At 38.5% G+C, this 18,993-nt stretch overlaps 1 protein-coding gene and 1 pseudogene across 2 annotated transcripts in view; both read right to left on the minus strand.

The window, feature by feature from the left end:
- Positions 1 to 2,149, minus strand: part of DAB2 (DAB adaptor protein 2) — a 92,055-nt gene extending 89,906 nt beyond the window's left edge. For both annotated transcript variants that reach the window (XM_037730447.1, XM_037730446.1), the window contains exon 1: positions 2,007 to 2,149. The gene's annotated coding sequence lies outside the window, so the exon portion shown is untranslated. The remainder of the gene's footprint in view (positions 1 to 2,006) is intronic.
- Positions 2,150 to 12,610: 10,461 nt separating this feature from the next.
- On the minus strand, positions 12,611 to 13,234 carry LOC108287460 (annotated as a pseudogene).
- Positions 13,235 to 18,993: the final 5,759 nt, after the last annotated feature.

The following is an 18,993-nucleotide window of genomic DNA, read 5'->3' on the forward strand; positions in this document are numbered from 1 at the left end:
TGAGATTGAGGAATACCAGGAGGTTTATCTCAGGATTATAACATCAGAGGGCCAAAGGATCCTTAACAAAATAATCAAATCCACTCCCTTTGTCTCCAAGGTATGCGTTGAATTATCGAGCTAAAGCAGGATTACTTGTAAATCTACATTTGCTGAGGGCTCTTGGGGAAGGAGATTGTAATGACCCCATTTGAATAGCATTTACTGTTCATGAATGTTTACTGATATTTATGCCACATCCTTCATACTACAATTTAAGCCTATTTGAGCTCACCCCTTCCTGACCTCCCATAGTATCCTCAATTTTGTATTGCCTTTTAATTTTTTCATATACAAAAGTTCTGTGTTTATAACAAGGTCATCTATAAGAATTACATGGCTTCACATTGTTTCAGCTCTTCCTGGAGCACAGGTTGAGAGATTTCTCAACTAGCTGGTGGACACCTTTTATAAATTTAGAAGTTTTGCAAGAACATAGCAACTAAAGTAGTTAAGAATATCAGATTTTATTCCACTTCAGGTTTGTCAGTTGCATGGGGTGCTAAGAGACTTCTGTAGTTTCCTAATTCTTAGCAAGATTTTTATTCCCCCACACAGTTAGAAAGGTTAAGACTGAATGGTAACATAGTACTCTTTCATGCTGTTATTGCCTTTCATATAAATGCATTTGAGTAAATATAGATAGAAATATTCAAATAACTAGTCAAATGATAATAAAAATCTAAATGTTAGAATCAATTCTGAATGGAGAATTTTAATTAGCTAGTGAGTGATGTACATATATAATCTACATGATATTAATACACAAAGAGATTAAACAATAATCATAATAGGCCAACATTTATTGAGTTATTGTTATGTGCCAAGCACTGTTTTAATTCTCTTTATATATAAAAACTTAGTGAAGCTTCATGACAACTCTGGGTTGCTACTATTAATATCTCATTCTAAAGAAAAAGGAAAGCTGATACACAGAAATGTAAATTGCACAAGAGCACGCAGTTGGCAGGTTGTAAGTGATGTTACAATCTAAGAACCTGTGCCTCTCACCACTAAACTCCAGTTTCTGTGGTGAGAGGAAGGGGACTTTAATATTTAATAGGAGGTGTCCAGGAAGTGGCACATGATGGTTCTGGTTTCAGTTCTCACTACAAGAAGAAGTGACTTGCTTGCCACAGCAGACAGAAGACCACTGTTCTCCCAAAGGAAATGCAGCTGCTAGGGAGAAGGCACATATAGACACAGTAAAGCTATGGTCAGCATTTGAGGGGGTTATTGGAGGGAAGCTGACCTTTATGAAAAACTCAATCTAGAAAGGTGATGCTTTGAGCTAGTAGTGGCAGGAGCAGTGACCTAGACTTAGAAATAAAGACCCTGAAGCAGGACATGGACATTCCAGCCCAACTCGGCATCATAATATGCCAATCATTATGCCCACATTGGAAGAGCCTCAGACAGGATCAGACCTGTTTCCATAGCTCTTAGCCACAGAGATAAAGTGTTATGATTAGTTGCTTAGTTAGTAGAACACAGTGAGGATCTCTTGTAGATCATTGTTTATAACTAGAAAAATAAATTGCATACAATTCTTGAGAGTGTGGATGGAATTATTATTAGTAAAATCCTAACATCATCTTCTGAAAGTTCCAAGTCAAAAGAATCCTGCTATGTTTGGATAAATATGAGTTTTTGAATAAAAGAGTAAGGTGAACACATATTCTGATTCCAAAATTCTTTAATATTTATAAAATTTAGGTGCTACCTGCTGCAGACACACATATGTATGAGCTACTGTTATCATATTTCTCAGCCGATAAATAAATACACATGTACATATACAAATACAAATATTTACATATGTAGTCTTCTAATACATTCCGATTCCAGTCTCCTCAACTGATTGTCAAAATCTCCCCATGATCCTGCCCTAATAGACTGAATGAATATTATTTTCCAATTTTGTATTACTTTCTGCAGACACAAAATTATGCCATGTCCCTTCTTACCTCCAAGCTGTTGTTCTTGTTGCTTCTGCTGGGATCGATCTTTCCACTTTCCTAGACGTAGCCAAATCCAGTCAATGACTCTTCAAGGCCCAAATCAAGCGCAGTTTCCTCAGATATTCTCCACCCAACCCTGATTATTCTCATCTCCATCCTCCCTTGGTACTTCCTGCTCAAGACACTTTGGCAGTCAATCACATGCTGCCCCGAACATTGTCATGTTTCATGTATGCATGCATTGCCTAACAAATCACTTGTCTATGTCTTGGGGCTAGGAACTGACTCTTAAACTTTTTGCCTTTGCACAACTTCTAGGATAATGTCAGACATATAGCTGACTCTCAATGCATAACTGTTTGCAACAAAATGACTTGAAAGCACTTAATTGTTTTACTTCAGACTTACTGACGTCAATCACTACATTGTTTTTGAAGGACATATTTTTCCTCTTGGGTTCAGAAAGACCTGTAGGGCACAGTGTACATAACAGTCAGGGCTCCCTTTAAATCTACTGCATGTTCCGTGAGAGCATTTGAGTGTATCCTCTTGTCTCCACATGCTTTTTAACCTGGGTAATTTGTATATTTCTACTGTTGGACAAAAAATCATTTCATTGGAAGGAAAATGTCCTATTATGATAGAGGCACACAATTATTTGAGTTTAAACACACTTTGAGAAGCACTTCTCTAAACCACCCCACCAGCTTGTGATGCCTCCCTTCCTGCCTAGTCTGTGTCTCTTTTCATTTGTTGTGAACTTAGCTCTCCAAACTTCAGGGCAGCGTCACTGTCCAATTTATAATTAAACCCTTGGTGGTTTGGATTTTATCTCTTCTTTCCTCAGCTTTCAGTTTTTTGAGTGAACTTTTAGGGAACCTTCTTTAACACTCAAAAATGTATTGTTTCAGTTGCATTTCTACGGTCATTTTTCAGCTCTCTATGGATTTTTAAAAAATAAATGATGCTGGCCAGGTGCGGTGGCTCATGCCTGTAATTCCAGCACTTTAGGAGGCTTGGGTGGGCAGATCACAAGGTCAAGAGATTGAGACCATCCTGGCCAACATGGTGAAACCTCGTCTCTACTAAAAATACAAAAATTAGCTGGGTGTGGTGGCGTGCACCTGTAGTCACAGCTACTCGGGAGGCTGAGACAGGAGAATCACTTGAAGTTGTAGTGAGCCGAGATCGTGCCACTACACTCCAGCCTGGTGACAGAACGAGACTCCACCTCAACAAAAAAGAAACGAAAGAAAGAAAGAAATGATGCTAAGACCACAGAATGTTCCAGATAGAGTCACAGTTTGTCTTTGCATTTGGAAGGTATGGTGACTCCCAAAACATTTTCTCATATGCCCATCATTGTGTTGGCCTCTTTTTCCCCTTTGATTCAGGAACACACACTCATCATTGCCCTTAGGGAGCAATGCTTACCTTGGCCAAAATGGGTGCTCACTTATGATATCTGAAGGAAGAAAGAATGATGACAAATGGATTGTTTCTGATTCTCTTTGCTGAGCCCTAGTCATTCACCAAAATTCTTTTGCTATGTCTCACTGAATTCATGAGTCACTGAACTACCCATGCCTGACATTATTTACTAACTCAGTCGTAGGACACCATCTGTCCAGTTATGCAAGCCAGAAATTCAAGAGCTGTTCTTGATATCTCTCTGTCCTTCATCTCTCCGTCCTTCTGTTTATGATTTCACAGCCCACATTTCTCCAAGTCATCATCATCTTTCACTCACACCATTGTAGTAGCTTCCCATGTAGTCCACCTGTATTTTCGTTTTCTCCTTCTTCCCTACCCGGATTATAATTTTAATCACAAATCTGATTATGCTACCTTTCCCTCTGGCTTATTCAGAGGTTTCCCTTCAACTTTAAGATAAAAACAAGACTCTTCAAGTAGTGATCTCAGAGGACCTGTCCCCAACCCCACCTTTAATCCCAATCCTATTTTGCACTGATGACTACAATCTCTCTTTGTGGCAACCACACCCACTCCCAGGCCTTCCTGCCTTTCCTTACGTTGGCTGTGTTTCTCCCTTGCACGGGAATTCTCTTTTGACTCAATAAGTATGCCTGTAATCCCAGCCCTTTGAGAGCTGGAGGCAGGCAGATAGCTCGAGCTCAGGAGTTTGAGACCAGCCTAGGCAACATGGTGAAACACCATCTCTAGAAAAAACGTAAAAATTAGGCCGGGCATGGTGGCTCACGCCTGTAATCCCAGCACTTTGGGACACTGAGACGGGCGGATCACTGGAGGTCAGGAGTTTGAGACCAGCTGAAACAACATGGAGAAACCCCGTCTCTACTAAAAATACAAGATTAGCCAGGTGGGGTGGTGCATGCCTGTAATCCCAGCTGCTGAGGAGGATGAGGCAGAATTGCTTGAACCCGGGAGGTGGAGGTTGTGGTGAGCCGAGATTGTGCCATTGCACTCCAGCCTGGGCAAGAAGAGTGAAACTCCATTTCAAAAACAAAAACAAAAACAAAAATTAGCCAGGCTTGGTGGTGTGTGCCTGTAGTCCCAGCTACTCTGGAGGCTAAGATGGGAGGATCACCTGAGCCCCAGGAGGCCTAGGCGTCAATGAGTTGCGATAGCGCCATTGCACTCCAGCTTGGGCAAGTGACACCCTGCCTCAAAAAGATAAATAAATAAAATAAAGTAAGCATCCCTCAGAAATCTGCTTCATTTAGGAATCCTCTCGAGAACTCTGTGTCAGATCCGCCTATTGTACACTCTCATCCTTTCATTCATATATTCATTCATGCAAATAACTCAACAAATATCTATTGAGCTACTTTTCTGTGCCGGGGTCTGTGCCAAGTGCTGGAAATACAACCGTGAACAAAGCATGTGCAGTTCCTGATCTCACCATCTAAAGTAGAAATCGGAGCACAAGGCTCTCTCATTTCATAGAACTTATTGTAGGTACAATTTGACACTTATTTCTATGATATTATATTTATATTTTTTCTTTTTTTCCCCCCATTGATATTTTCTTTTATTTCCCCCTCCCTCTCTATTTATATTTTTTTCTTATGTTAAACTTTAAGCTTCAAAAAAACAAGGATTTTTTCCCCACTTTTTTGTTTCTGGAAACTAACACCATAGCTCTCATTTAATAGACAAAACAAATACATAAAGTCAGTGGATTTTAGATATTTAGACCTAAATGTGCACATTAAAATTTATCTGCCACATAGAGACTCATTAAATCTCAAATGTTTATTTTCCTCTTAAACTTGTCATTTTAGGAATCATAGCTCAGAGTCAGTCACAAACACTGGATTTTTAAAATAGCTTATTTTAAACTATTTATTTGTTGCTTACTGGTCAATGCTAGCTCATTCATCATGATAATTTCTCCAGATAATAAATAATACCTGTTTGGAGAAAGAGCCCTGAAATATCTTGGAACACTATTTCCTGCAGAGCTCTGTCCACTTATTCATTATGTTGAGTTTTCTATTGTTAAGCCTCATTCAAAGTTTCTTATTCATATCTAAATATTGCTCTCACTCCCTGAGTGACTACAGTTCTGAAGCAGATTTTATAGTAACTTTAAAAATCTAAATATATTAAACATGCTTGTCTCTCCCTTCCCCCATTTCCTTGAAGAAAATAGCATATCTCCATTTGTCTTCAAAGGGTTCTAAGGTCAAATACTACTGGGAAACAATGGCTTAAACACAGCAAAACAAGTTTCTTTCCTGTGGCATTTTTTTTTTAAAGCCCTTTAACTTACTATTCGACACAGTGACTCTTCAAGTGTGAGGGGATACTGCATGCTCAGAACACCAGCTTTTTCAAGCACATTTGATAGTGGGACTCTCTTCTCCAGGACCACTCATCAGAAAACTTTGGGAAGGGTTACTTTAAAATCAGCCTGATTCTAGATGTGGAATAAAATGTCCACATGTCGTTATTTTGGTTATTATTAAAAAGTGACTTTTTTGGTTTTCTCTGAAACTCAGCTGATTCCTGGAAGAATGTGTATCCCACTCAATTAAAAAAAAAATAATTATTAAACACCTGTTCTGTGACTACCAAATGCTGGGAGCTGTTTTGACCAAGAAGACTCCAGTGCAGTCCTTGCTCCTGAGGAGTAGGGAAGAGAAGAAAATAGTTGAGATTGAGTCCCTGTTCTGCTCTGGGCCTGCTGCAATGCTGACACACAGCACCCCTAAATGGTAGAAACAATTATTCCTGATGAGAAGACAATGGATGCTCAGGGTCACACAGCAGGTGGGAGAGCTGAGAATAAAATCAAGTCCTCTTTCTTTCCAAAGCTTGCCTCCCCTTCCCTGCCCCATCGTCCATGACCTACATACAATCTTGTGTGAGAAACTCACTGAAAATAACATGAATGTTATATGAGTAAATACAGGTAAAGTCTTATGGAACTCATAAAGGGCTGTTTATCTGTTTCAAAAAGATGATATTCTTTTCTTTTTCTTTTTAAATTTTAAACTCTTAGATTTGCATTGGTATGACAAAAAGATGATATTCTTTTTCTTTCCCCCAAAAATGAGTTTTCACCGAGAACCAAGATTGAAGAGTATATTTCAGTGAATTGTATAGCTAGGAAACTCTCTGCCTTTGCTGCTCTGTCTTCTTTAAGTAAGTTGTGAAATTTCCATTAATGCAGAAGTAGAACTACTGTTCAGCAGAAATTCATAACTTGTGCTTGTGGTTTATATTGGTGGTAGCAGATGTGATTTCCTTCACAAAATCCTGGAACTGGAAGGAAACGTAGAAATTGTCATAGGTTCCGCTCATCACAACCAGGGCAGTTGAAGCCTGGAAAGAGCCAATGATTTATTTGTCCAGAATCACATCAGAAATAATAATAATACAAGTATATACTAATAATGATGCCTAAACCATCACTCCTGTTTATTGAGAATCTACTAAATAATGTGGCTTTTATAATGTACTTGTATATTATGTATTATCCCTATTTTCAGAAGAGGTGTTTGAGGCTCAGATAGGTTAAGCAACTTACTGAGGGGCACCACAGCTCAGATCCAGTGCTCAAACACAGTCATTCTGACACCAAAGCTTAGGTTCTCTGTCCACCATGCTACTCCTTGTTTCTATAATGTGGGCTCATCAAAACAAGCAATCAGGATTAATTCAGCCTAATTCTCCTTGACCCCAAATCAGATGAAAATTTTGGGGCCCAAGAAAGCCTTGAAAGTACACCATTTATATGAGATGTGATTGAAGAACAATGGACCTGGATTTTAAAAAAATGCTGTAGGAGGTCATTGATCCAAAGTCAGGGCTGGTTTCTTTAAATACTCTTTATAAGAGGATAGATTTATTTCAGTGATGATGCCATAGCCTGAAAAAAAGAAAAAAAATTCATTTTTTTCCCATTACTTTTATAACCTACAGTATGTTCTTTTGAATAATCACCATAATGGTAACACCATTAAATCTGTTTTGCTTTGAGAGCAGATTTAATTTCTCACATCATTTGGAATGTAGTTTGGAGAATGAGTGATAATGATGGTTATAGTCAATATCACGTCATGACAGCGGCTTTCTTGAGAGTCTTGTTCAGAGTTAAGCTTGGTTGCTTGGATCAACAGTGGCATCTATGGAATCCAAGCCTCTCAGATTTGCATGGCATCTGATAGAAATTCTAAACCCAGTCTGTGTTTGCTACATAAAGGTAAAATAATTTAAAACATCTACACTTTAATAAACAACTTTTGTATTAATCCTTACTTTGAGCAACTGTGAGATTATGATGATATAATAGTTATAAGCATTTAGGTATTTTTTTAATGGTATAATTAGTTTATTATTTTGAAATCTTAGCTATGGTTATCTTCGGAGGCCCAGCCAAATCCCACTTGATCCATGACAACAGCCTCCCAGAAAATGTCTCTGAACCATTATAAAATTTGCTTTCTGTTCCAATTTCTGAGTATCTAATCAGGTACAACATTATATGTTTATTTCATCTTTCATAGTATTTGTCTTATTTTCCTAAAAGACTATTAAAAAAAAGTAGGCAAAGTATAAGAACAGGGACTTCTCAAAAGAAGACATACAAGAGGCCAACAAACATGAAAAAATGCTCATCATCATCAGTTATCAGAGAGATTCAAATCAAAACCACAATGAGATACCATCTCACACCAGTCAGAATGGCTGTTATTAAAAAGTCAAAAAACAATAGATATTAACAAGATTTCAGAAAAAAAGGAGTGCTTATAAATTGTTGGTAGAAATATAAATTAATTCAGCCACTGTGAAAAGAGTTTGGAGATTTCTCAAAGAAATAAAAATATAACTACTATTTGACCCAGCAATCTCATTATTGCATATATACCTAAAGGAAAATATATATTTCTACCAAAAAGACTTGTACATTTGTCATAGCACTATTCATAAAAGCAAAGACATGGAATCAATTTAGATGCCCATAAACAGTGCATTGGATGAAGAAAGTGTGGTACATATACACCATGGAATACAATGTAGCCCTAAAAGAACAGAGTCATGTCCTTTGCAACAACATGCATGCAGCTAGAGGCCATATCCTAAGCTAATGAACACAGAAACAGAAAACCAAATACTGCATGTTCTCACTTCTAAGTAGAAGCTAAACACTAAGTAGAAGCTAAACATATAGACATAAAGATGGCAACAATAGAAATTGGGGATTACTAGAGAAGGATGGATGGGAGCGGGGCAAGAATTGAAAAACTATTGGGTACTATGTTCACTATCTGGGTGATGGGATGAATAGCAGCCTAAATCTCAGCATCACGCAATATACCCATGTAACAAACTTGCACATGTACCTTCTGAATCTAAAATTAAAACAATTTAAATAAAGAAAAAAGAAAAATATATACTATAGTTTTGAAATTCTTCTGTGTTCTTTTTTTCTGCTTAGCCCTGTGGTGGATGCATGATAAAACAAATATGTTTAAGATGGGATGTTGCCCTAAATCACTTCCTTACTTTTGCATATCTGCTCTCTATGAGTATAAAGTGAGTTTTTGGAGATTGTCAGTATTCAGTGTTTTCTTCCTTTTGACCTTATTTGCTCTGATGTTCATTTTCCCTGGAAAGTTTCCTTTACCAATATTTCTCTTTCATATGAGAAAACTGCATTGACTACAGTCATATTCAATGGTGGACTGAAGTGTAAAGTTGAACTGTTTCATGGACTTTTGATCAACGTAGGCAGACTTTATTGTAATTTAGGCCAAAACTTCTATGGAAAGTTTAGGTATTTAGAACTATAAAAGTTGTATCTTTAGCTGGGATAGGTAAATTTTATATTCTGCTGACGTAAGAGGCAAGTCATTTTTAAACATGTAGCCTAAGAACTGTTGATACAAAGGCCTGGTGTTGCCCTTTGATAAGAGTGAGGTAAAATTAAAGATATTTATTGAAATATCTTTTTTTTTTTTTTTTTCTGAATCCTAACCACTAGACTACCAGGGATGAAATATCCTTTTATAAACACCTACTATTTTATAAACACCTGCTTTCTGCCCAGCCCTGGGATAGGCAGATCCTAGAGTGTTGAACTCAGGAATACTGTGTACCATCCAAAAAAAAAACAAAAAAAAAAAAACAAAACTTCAGAGTCTTGTAGATTATTTACTTCTGGTAGAGTTAGGTGGACTCAAACATGTAATTCCATTCTGAGAAAGCCTCAGAACAAAACAAGACAAAGTGGATCAGCACCAAAATCCTAGAGTTTAAAATCCATCAGCTCAGACAGAGGAAGTCCATGTGAGTGGGAAGTAGACTTTTCAACCAGTGGAGAAGCCTCCCTACTGAACAGGAAGTATGCTTTGTCCCAGAGAGACTGAAGAAAAATGCAGAGAGGGTGCCTTTTTACTTTTTCTATTATAGGAGAAGGGTGGATCAAGAGGCTGGCAAAACCACAAAGAATAAAATATTGCTGGCCCATGGAAACAAACATATTAGGAAATCAGGAAGTCACCCTGCTGCTCCGGAAGTGGTGTCAGTGAATGGTGCCCCAGCATCCGAAGTCCTTTTGGAGAAAACAGTAGTCTGTAATGCCTGCTAATGGGAAATTTTCAGAAGAATCAGTTTATAGGGAGAGACTGGAAAGACAGGTGATAAATAATGACAGGGCTTGAGAATTCTATCTACCAGGGACCTCAGTTAAAAATCCTAATATCTTTGCATTCTTCCTAGTTTAGAAAGACCTATGGTGTAAGCATTCATAAAGCATAACAAGAGAAGAATTTCAAAATTTCAACAAAGACATATCTTTATCAAAGCAGTCTCATTAGCTTGTAAATTTGACAGGGAAAATATCATCTGGAAAACAAACTTGAATTATTTTGTATCAAGCGAGGTCAAGGAAAATTTTCAATAAGAATGAAAACAATCTAGAATGGAGTGGCCTGACCTAGTTTTAGCAAACCTTAACAAGGAGGGTCAGAATCGTTCCTAGGAGTCTGAATTGCCAAATGAAGTGGTTTCCCAGAATGAGCTCTTAAAAATACAGATTCCTGCTCTCGCCACCACATTACCAGCACCACCAATTCCCTCAGCCACCCACCTCCACCCCTAAAAGCTCTGATTCAATCCCTCTGTGCTTAGGAATCTGTGTTTTCAACAGCATTCATCAGCCATGTTTGGGAACCTCTGGTCAAGGGAACCAATCAGAATAATTCATGCCAGTGCTTTTCCACCCTGACTGCATATTGAATCACTTGGGAGCTTTTAACAATACCGGTGTTGGAGGTTCCTCTCCCAGATACTCTGATTTAACTTATCTGTAGTGTGAATTTCCCAAAAGCTCTCCAGTCAATTCTAATGTGGAGCCAGGATGAAGAACCACTGACTTAAGTTAGACCCAAAATTTTCCATTTTGAACTTTTCTGACCTGCATCCATTTGACTTTTGAAATAGTTGCATCTAATTTTTAGATATTTCATACATTATTATCCCTACTTTTGATCAAAAATCCACACTGTAATATTAAAATTAATGACCTTCATGACTGCTGCCGTTCCGTAGGTATTGCTAGGCTGTGGTAGCAGCAGTCAGAGAGTCTTTGACACACAGGCCTTATTCCCCCAAATCTTCTCTTGAAAATCTCCTAAATTCTTTGAGAGAGTGTATTTTCTGAAAGGTTGATACAGTAAAGACATAACTTCAGAATAAACAGGAGATATACCCAAACAGCTGGCCAGGAGTAAGAAGACTAAGCAGCACTGTCTCAGTGTCATCAGAGGAAAGAGGAGCTGTCCTGCTGTTTAAGCCATTCTGCCACCTGATGCATTTGACTGAAGCCCTCTACACTGCCCTGTAGACTGTCCAAGCATGACCTCAGACCCTGCAACTAAGATATTTGCCTCTTTTGTATTATATTTGAGTCTTTGAGATCCTGGGGATTGTGAATCTCATGACTACCCAACCCCTCATCATTTTATTTAACTCATTGGAATTCATGTTGGTGAGCTAAAGAGCATAACCTTCTGCCTGCCCCACTGGCCAGTGAGCCAAGACTCATAGTAAAAGGACATTCTGGACTGTCCCTAGACGGCTATGTCACCTACGTACTCTCCACTTGACTTGACTGGGCCCCTGGTAATGACTGGCTAGAGCTTGAACATGTTAACCAGTACATGGTAAAGCCTTGGTGAGAGTCTTAGGACACAATTTCAGAGTGCATGAGGGCGCTCTCCTCAGAAGCCTGTGGAGAGCAAGTTGTGAATGAAGCAGTTAGAGGACACTTCCTGTGATCAATACAGCCTTCAAAAGTGTTTTAGGAAAGGAATAGTATAGAAAGGGAAGAATATATTCAACCGTCTCCAAATAGCTGGCTTATTACTACAGGAAAATGATAAGATGGGGGTATATTAGTCACGTTTCCTTATTTGTTATTGTACCAAAAGAATCCAGTGAATAGGAATGTTATTTTGCATTGTTGTCGAGGCTTCTTCAATGGAGCCTATGACTGCAATGAGCAGCAGAAAAAAAAAATTATCTAAAGTAAAGCACAAGACTTCCTAACAGTGAGTGACTGGTATCATTAATTTGTACAATTGCTCCTACATATCCCTGCATGAAACCAGCTGCAGATCAAAAGTAGTTGGGAAATAAAAAATAACAATACAATAATACAAATAATACAAATAAAAATGCAGTATAACAACTGTTTTCATAATACCTACATTGTAAGAGGCATTATAAGTAGTATAGAGATGATTTAAAGTATATGGGAGGATGTGCAGAGGTTATGTGCAAATATTATGCCATTTCATATCAGTGACTTAAGCATTTGGATTTTGGTATGTGCTGGGGTCCTGGACCCAGAGATATAAGGGGTGACTGTATTTGCTTATTTTATGTTGTTGGCAGAAAATTTAGCACTGTTTCTGTAAGCAATCTGGTTTGCTCCCGGGGTGTATAGCCCAAGAAAGTCGGGCATCCTTTCTTGCTTCAGCCTTCTTTGCTGTTCACATACATCTACAAATTTGCTGTAGATCCTCCTGGTTTAGTGTGGAGACTCTTACTTATTAATCCACCCTTTCAAATTATATATATATATATTTTTTTTTTTTGACAGATAAACAGTTTCTTTATTCATCCTCTTCCTCGTCCTCTTCCTCCTCGTCTTCTTCATCTTCCTCTTCCACTTTTTCCTGGCAACTTTAGCAAGACCCTTTGCACCATCAAACTTTCCTTTTGTCTTATAGTCAGCAACATCCTTCTCATACTTCTCCTTCAGCTTTGTGATGAAAGTTTCTCCTTAGTGATGTAAGGCTGCTTTTCACTGTCATTTAGGTTATTCCACATCTCACCCGGCTTTTTTGCCACATCTCCAATAGAAATGCCAGGGTTTGTGGATTTGATCTTGGGGCGGAATTCTGAACAGAAGAGGAAGAATCCAGACGGTGGCCTTTTGGGGGCATTAGGATCCTTCTTCTTCTTGCCTCCCTTAGCTGGTCCATAATCCTTCATTTCCCAATCATAGCGCACTGTATCCGCCTTTGCCGTTTCATCAAATTTAGATTTCTCTTTCCCAGACATTGTCTTCCACCTCTCAGAGCATTTCTTGGAAAACTCTGCAAAATTGACAAGGACCTCTGGGTTTTTCTTCTTATGTCCTTCTCTGCATGTCTGCACAAAGAAGGCATAAGCAGACATCTTGCCCTTTGGTTTCTTGGGGTCACCTTTAGCCATCCTGACTGTATTGTTCGCTAGTCTCCATTCAACATATATTTATTAATCACCTATTTTGTACCACCACTCTCTGTTTTATCATGTTGGCTTATGTCACCTCCTGTCTTAGGAGTGAGTCATACACAATATTGATGCCTCCAGCTTCCATTTTGTTTCTCTATTTGCCAGTAACAATAAAAATAACAGCTAACATTCTACGGTGTTTACCTCGTACAAGTTATTGTTCCAAGTGCTTTATCTATGTGGAGGAACAGGCATTTACTTTCAAATTATAGACATACTAAAGACATCTACTTGGTGTAGTAATGTGATGAAACACTTTCACTGGGAAATAAGTTGTGGTCCAGACAGGAAGTCAGGAGGTGACTCTGTGGTCTCGGAGACACAGATCGAGTGAATAATTCAAATTGCAAAAGAATCACTCTGAGAGCTGTCTGTATCTTCCATTGATGCGAGTAACAGGACATATATCAAATCCCGTTTTATTGTGTGCTGTGAATGCCTTTTGTGTTAGCATATATTGTGAGAGTACTTTGTGTGCTCCTGGGGAGAAGGCACCCCGTGGCACCATCAGCAGTTTTTCTCCTTCTGACTTGTTATGATAACAACTTTTGTTTATACAGTCAACGCTTGGAAATTCAAGATAATGTGAAACACTCAAAACGTATGACCCAATTTTTCTGGAACTATCCTGATTTGAAATATTTATCCAACCATCCCCACAAACCACTGTCTGAGAAAAATGAAGCTGCTGAAAATGCCGTCTTTGGATTTGGATGAACTGAGATTTGAATCACAGCTCTGCCACCTACGATGCTGTGTGACCATAGGCGAGATGCTCTACATTTCGAAGCCTCAATTATTTTTTAGTATATTCTTCCTTCTCAGAGTTTAAGCAGGGATAAAATAAGATTATGCATGCGAAGCAGTAACAGAGTGGCTTGTATATAAAAAAAATGCTCATACATTTTTTCCAGTATTATTCATTAATTGAAATATTTTTGGGTCATACCACTTGTTCCAAACTGTCTGTCATATCCAGCAACTCCCCACAAATGCTTTTAAAAATTCAATATTTTTGTTTTAAAAATACAATGTCTATACCTGAAGAGAATGGAGAGTACATGGAGTACAGATAATCTCCATGTCTGTTTGAAGTTAGTAATAAGTAACAAAATGCACTTATTTGAATTTGCTTTTATTCCCTCTTTTGCTATTGGTGTTTTATGAAATTGCTAAGTGAAATTGCCAAGAGAATGAGAGACAAATGACATTAATAGCAAATTGCAAATTCATTTCTCAAATAATTTAGATAAGACAGAGCTTTTCTTTCAATATATTATGATAAATTCCAATCTGTTACTAACTGAAACCTTGTGACCTGTGGAAAGGAAAGAATGATTAGCCGATTTTAGAGAGGGGAAACTGAAGTTATGGAAGTTTGGGCAGCAAATTCCCAGAAAGCCTTGGCTCAGTTGTTCACTGCTCACTAATGGACTGCTTCATTCAGTCACTGAATATACTGTTTACTGGCTAATTCATTTAATTATTTCTTCATTCAGCAAGTATCTATTGATCACCTGCTGTGTGCTAGGTACTGTTCTGGTTACTGCAGATACAACAGTGAACAAAGCCGACCAAAATCCCTGCCTTTGTTGAGCTGATATTTCATGGGGCAAGAGAAACATTAAGCAAATAGTACACTGTATGTTATGTTTTGTGCTGATATAGACCATAGAGCAAATTCAATCAGGGCAGCAGGATGGAGAGTGGGGTTATAATTTTAACGAGGGTGGGGATTAGGGATGTGCTTGTGGATAAGTCAAGACCTGAAGGAGGGCTCCCCAGTGTGGGGATCTGAGGACTCCACACTCCAGGGAGAGAGGAAACAGCACTTGCAAAGACTCTTGGCAGGAGGGTATGGACATGTTGAGGAGCAAGGAGGCCTGGGATGAGTAGACAAAGAGAAAAAAGGGAGAAGGAACTAGAATACAGAAGGTTTAGTGTCTTGCAGGCCACTGTGATGACTTTGGCTTTGTCTGGGACTAAGTTGTGAGGGTACCTGGGGGTTTCTAAACAGGAATGGCAAGATCTGAATTCAGTTTTATTGGGGTCACTCCATGCCGTGTGGAGAATAGACAGTGGGGGGTCAAGGGTTGAAGCAGGAAACCAGCTGGGGGCAGCTGGAATAATCCACGCAGGCTTTAGCAGAGTTGGTGGTAGGAAGCAGTCAGAGGTGAAGCAAGAGCTGGCAGAATTGGCTGAACAAACTGGATGAGGTTTGTGAGAGACAGAGGAAAGCTAAAAATGACTTCAGGGTTTTTGGCCTGAGAAACTGAAAGTGTTGAGTGACCGCCATTATGTGGTTGTCTGAATAATGCAGAGTCTTGGTTCCAGAAATAAAGCTGCAAATTCAATCAATGGTAAAATCATTTTATTTGCAGTCTATCCATTTGGAAGGTATAAATTTTATTTGGACAGGGTCTGAGATGACATCTACCATTGCTTTTTCTTGAAATACCAGACTATCTAAAGAAATATTCATAAACTAGGCTCCAGAAAGAATATTTGGACAGGAATATGTATCAGAATTTACTAAATGGATTTTTGAGCAGACATACTCTTCTGGATTCATCACAGACTTAAGGAAAGATAATTGACAGGATGGGTCGTAGGTTTAAATATTTTTTAAAAATTCCCCTAGATGATTTCAACATACTTTATCCTTTCCTCTTAGTCTGATGAGTACTATGGTATTTTATGAAGCTAGCAAATCTTTTTAAGTCTGGTGAAAACCACTGCATTTTTTTTTGAAGCTAGCTGATGTTTTAAGTACTTCTAAAGCAACTTAAAAATGATTTGTATATTATAATCCATACACAGGGTACATTTCTGCATTTTTTAAGCATATTTTTTAAGGTTCTCTGTTAGCATATTGGAATGACAGTATGAGAAGAAACTTTAAAATTATCTAATTCCATAGTTAGGCTTAGTATCGTGTGCCAATGTTGACAGATTGATGGCTGCTTTTTGGAGTTCTGTGTTAAGAAAAACTCTGAGGGTGTTTCTGGGCCTAATGGAAAGTTCACTGCGCAGCTTAGCCAGATCGGCCGTGGGAGCAGTATGGGAAGTGACTGTGGATGTACCACTCTCCTCCACTCCAGTCCTGATTCTAGTCCCGACCTCTCCTTCCAAGGAACCTTGCCTGAGGCCTCATTGGTTGTCAGGGGTCCCAGTGGTCCTTATCTTCAATCCAAAGCACCTTGCAGCACGCTTCACACACTGGGTCGTCTGTGTTGTCCTAGAAAGTAAACAGCTCACATTGACATTTCTATGCCTGATAAAAACTTGAATATTGAAATTCAATAGCTTGTAATCCAGACATTTCACCAATCTAGACAGATCCAAATTAGTAAGCTTTTATTATGTAGGCAGGGCAAGTACCTTAAATGTAAAAGAATGGTTCTGTTATTTTTGTTTCTCTTTTCTTTTAAAAAAATTCATAATTTGACATGAAGCAAGAACAATGAAATAAAAGCTATATTTTATAGACTATGGTGGAGTGGATTTACAGCTAACACTATGATCCACAAAAACTGGCATAAATAATTTTTTCTGTTTGTCTCCTGGGCCATGGAATGTAAAGGAAATGGCTGAGCAGCAGCTGCAAACAATTACTAAGCATTTTCAACTGTCTTGTGAAATGCAATGAATTCAGAGCATCACTTCAGAAACTCCTGGTTGCGTTCCTCGGAAAAAGTGTGCAGCCACAGGGCCAAACCCTCGTATGCCTCTCCTCAGCAAGGTTTGAGGATCCAGAGCTTTTATGCTGGTTCTGTCTTCTGACACCCTAAAATGAATAGTCCCTCTCTTTTTCTTCTTCTTGACCCCTCTCTCTCCTTAACTCACTTTAATTCTATCTTCCAGAATGTGTTTCTTGCAATTCCTTTAGTTTTAGCACATCACAGTTCACAAATGCCCAAAACTGGCTGCTGGAGAACCACAACCCCTTTCTGCACATGCATAAGGAAATTTTCCTTTAGGCCCTGAAAGCAAAGTCCCGTCCAAGTCAAGCAAGCAAATTGTGAAATGCTGCCCGTATGAACTTTCCTATTATTGTACTAGGGATTCCTGAGTTTTAGTCAACTTGAAAAGAATTTTTTTTTTTTTCTGAAGAAATATTATTCCTTAGACTAGCATATGAAATCCAAAACATGAAATGCAACTGAAATACACATAGTAAACTGTGGTTGCCACAGTCACCTTTAACTTGTGTTCTGAGAGTAAAGGGTGAGTGGAAGGAGTTGGAGACCTGAGAGAAATATCAGTGATGTCACCAAAGAGTAGATGGAAACTGATAGCATCCTGGCCTGGCCAAAAATACCACACCAGTCACAACCTAGAGACCAGGGAAGATCAGCAATTACGGACCTGCATAGCCCTAGTTAACAATTTACCTTTCTGTTATTGCCACAGTGAAAGAATAACTCTGCACTGTAATTATTCAACAAAAGTAAACCAGGATATGATGAGCAGAGACCTGGTAGAGGCATTAGAAAAGACATCTCAATTTTTATTCTATATACATATATAGACCATATACATATATATACACACACTTACATATCTATATGTATATACATACATATCTATCTATAGATCTCTATGTTTCAAAGGAAGAAATTGTTGGATAAAATACAAACACTCCTCTGACTGCCACAAAGTCAGGTATCTAAGGGCCAGCTTTGCTCATAGAAGAAAGGGGCCGATTCCTGTGCTCTAGTTTACCTGTCGGCTTATAGTGAGAGTGCCCACATCCCGTTGTTGCAACATAAGAACTGAGAGAAGGAAAGAAACAGAACATTTCCCTATCAGGCCTCCTCCCCACCCCATACCTCTCGCCCCAACATCTTGTCCATCTGGCCTAAAAGCTGTTATTCAACTTCAGAAAATGGGGTGAAGGGGAGAGGGATAGAGACAGTAAAGCTCTAGATTCCTTGTTACTTTAACACTGGGTGCTTTCAGATCTCAGGGTGAATTCCATGTTAAAGATAAGGAGTCTTGTCAATTTCTGTGTCTCCGTAAGTCCAAAACAACATGAACTGTTCTGATGGTCTGTCTGCAAGTATGGAAAATATTCACGATTATGTCATATATTAAACTTGAGCAAATGGTGCTTGATTGTGAAGTGTAAAAGTTGAACTTCACGATGCAACTGAAAGAATGGAATGAAAGTGTTTAAATTGGGTAATGAAAAACATGTAGTTTTAAGTCAGATTTAGGATTAGAAAGAAAAGTATGCCTGAAAATTTGGAATGAATTATTAGGAAATATAAACATTTCAAATTGCAAACATGTGAAGCAAAGTTTAAGTTGTTGTTTGCCCCTTCCCCCTTCCTCCAATGTTTTTCCCCACCAAAGAAAAGATGTTTCTGCACGTGGTGTTACACTCCAGTGGGCCACATGACGGCATCATCGTCTTCAGATGCTGGGGGACAAGCAGAATGTACAGAAAGATGATCCGTTCTCATTGCAGGATTCTTGATGATGAATGACCTCTGGATGTATTTTTTTCTAATTAGTTCTCATTTTAATATAATAGAAAAATCCTTGTAAAGAGACAATAAATATCTCCATTATGGTCACATGCATTATAAAGATTGGTAAAACATGAACAAAAAAATAATTGGGGAAATACTAAGAATCCACCAAAAACTGGAACTATTTAAGCTCATATAGCCAAGGCTGAGAATCCTGCATTATTAATAAAAGCAACCAA

This window comes from Cebus imitator, unplaced genomic scaffold (assembly GCF_001604975.1).
Source record: "Cebus imitator isolate Cc_AM_T3 unplaced genomic scaffold, Cebus_imitator-1.0 Scaffold344, whole genome shotgun sequence".
NCBI lineage: Eukaryota > Metazoa > Chordata > Mammalia > Primates > Cebidae > Cebus > Cebus imitator.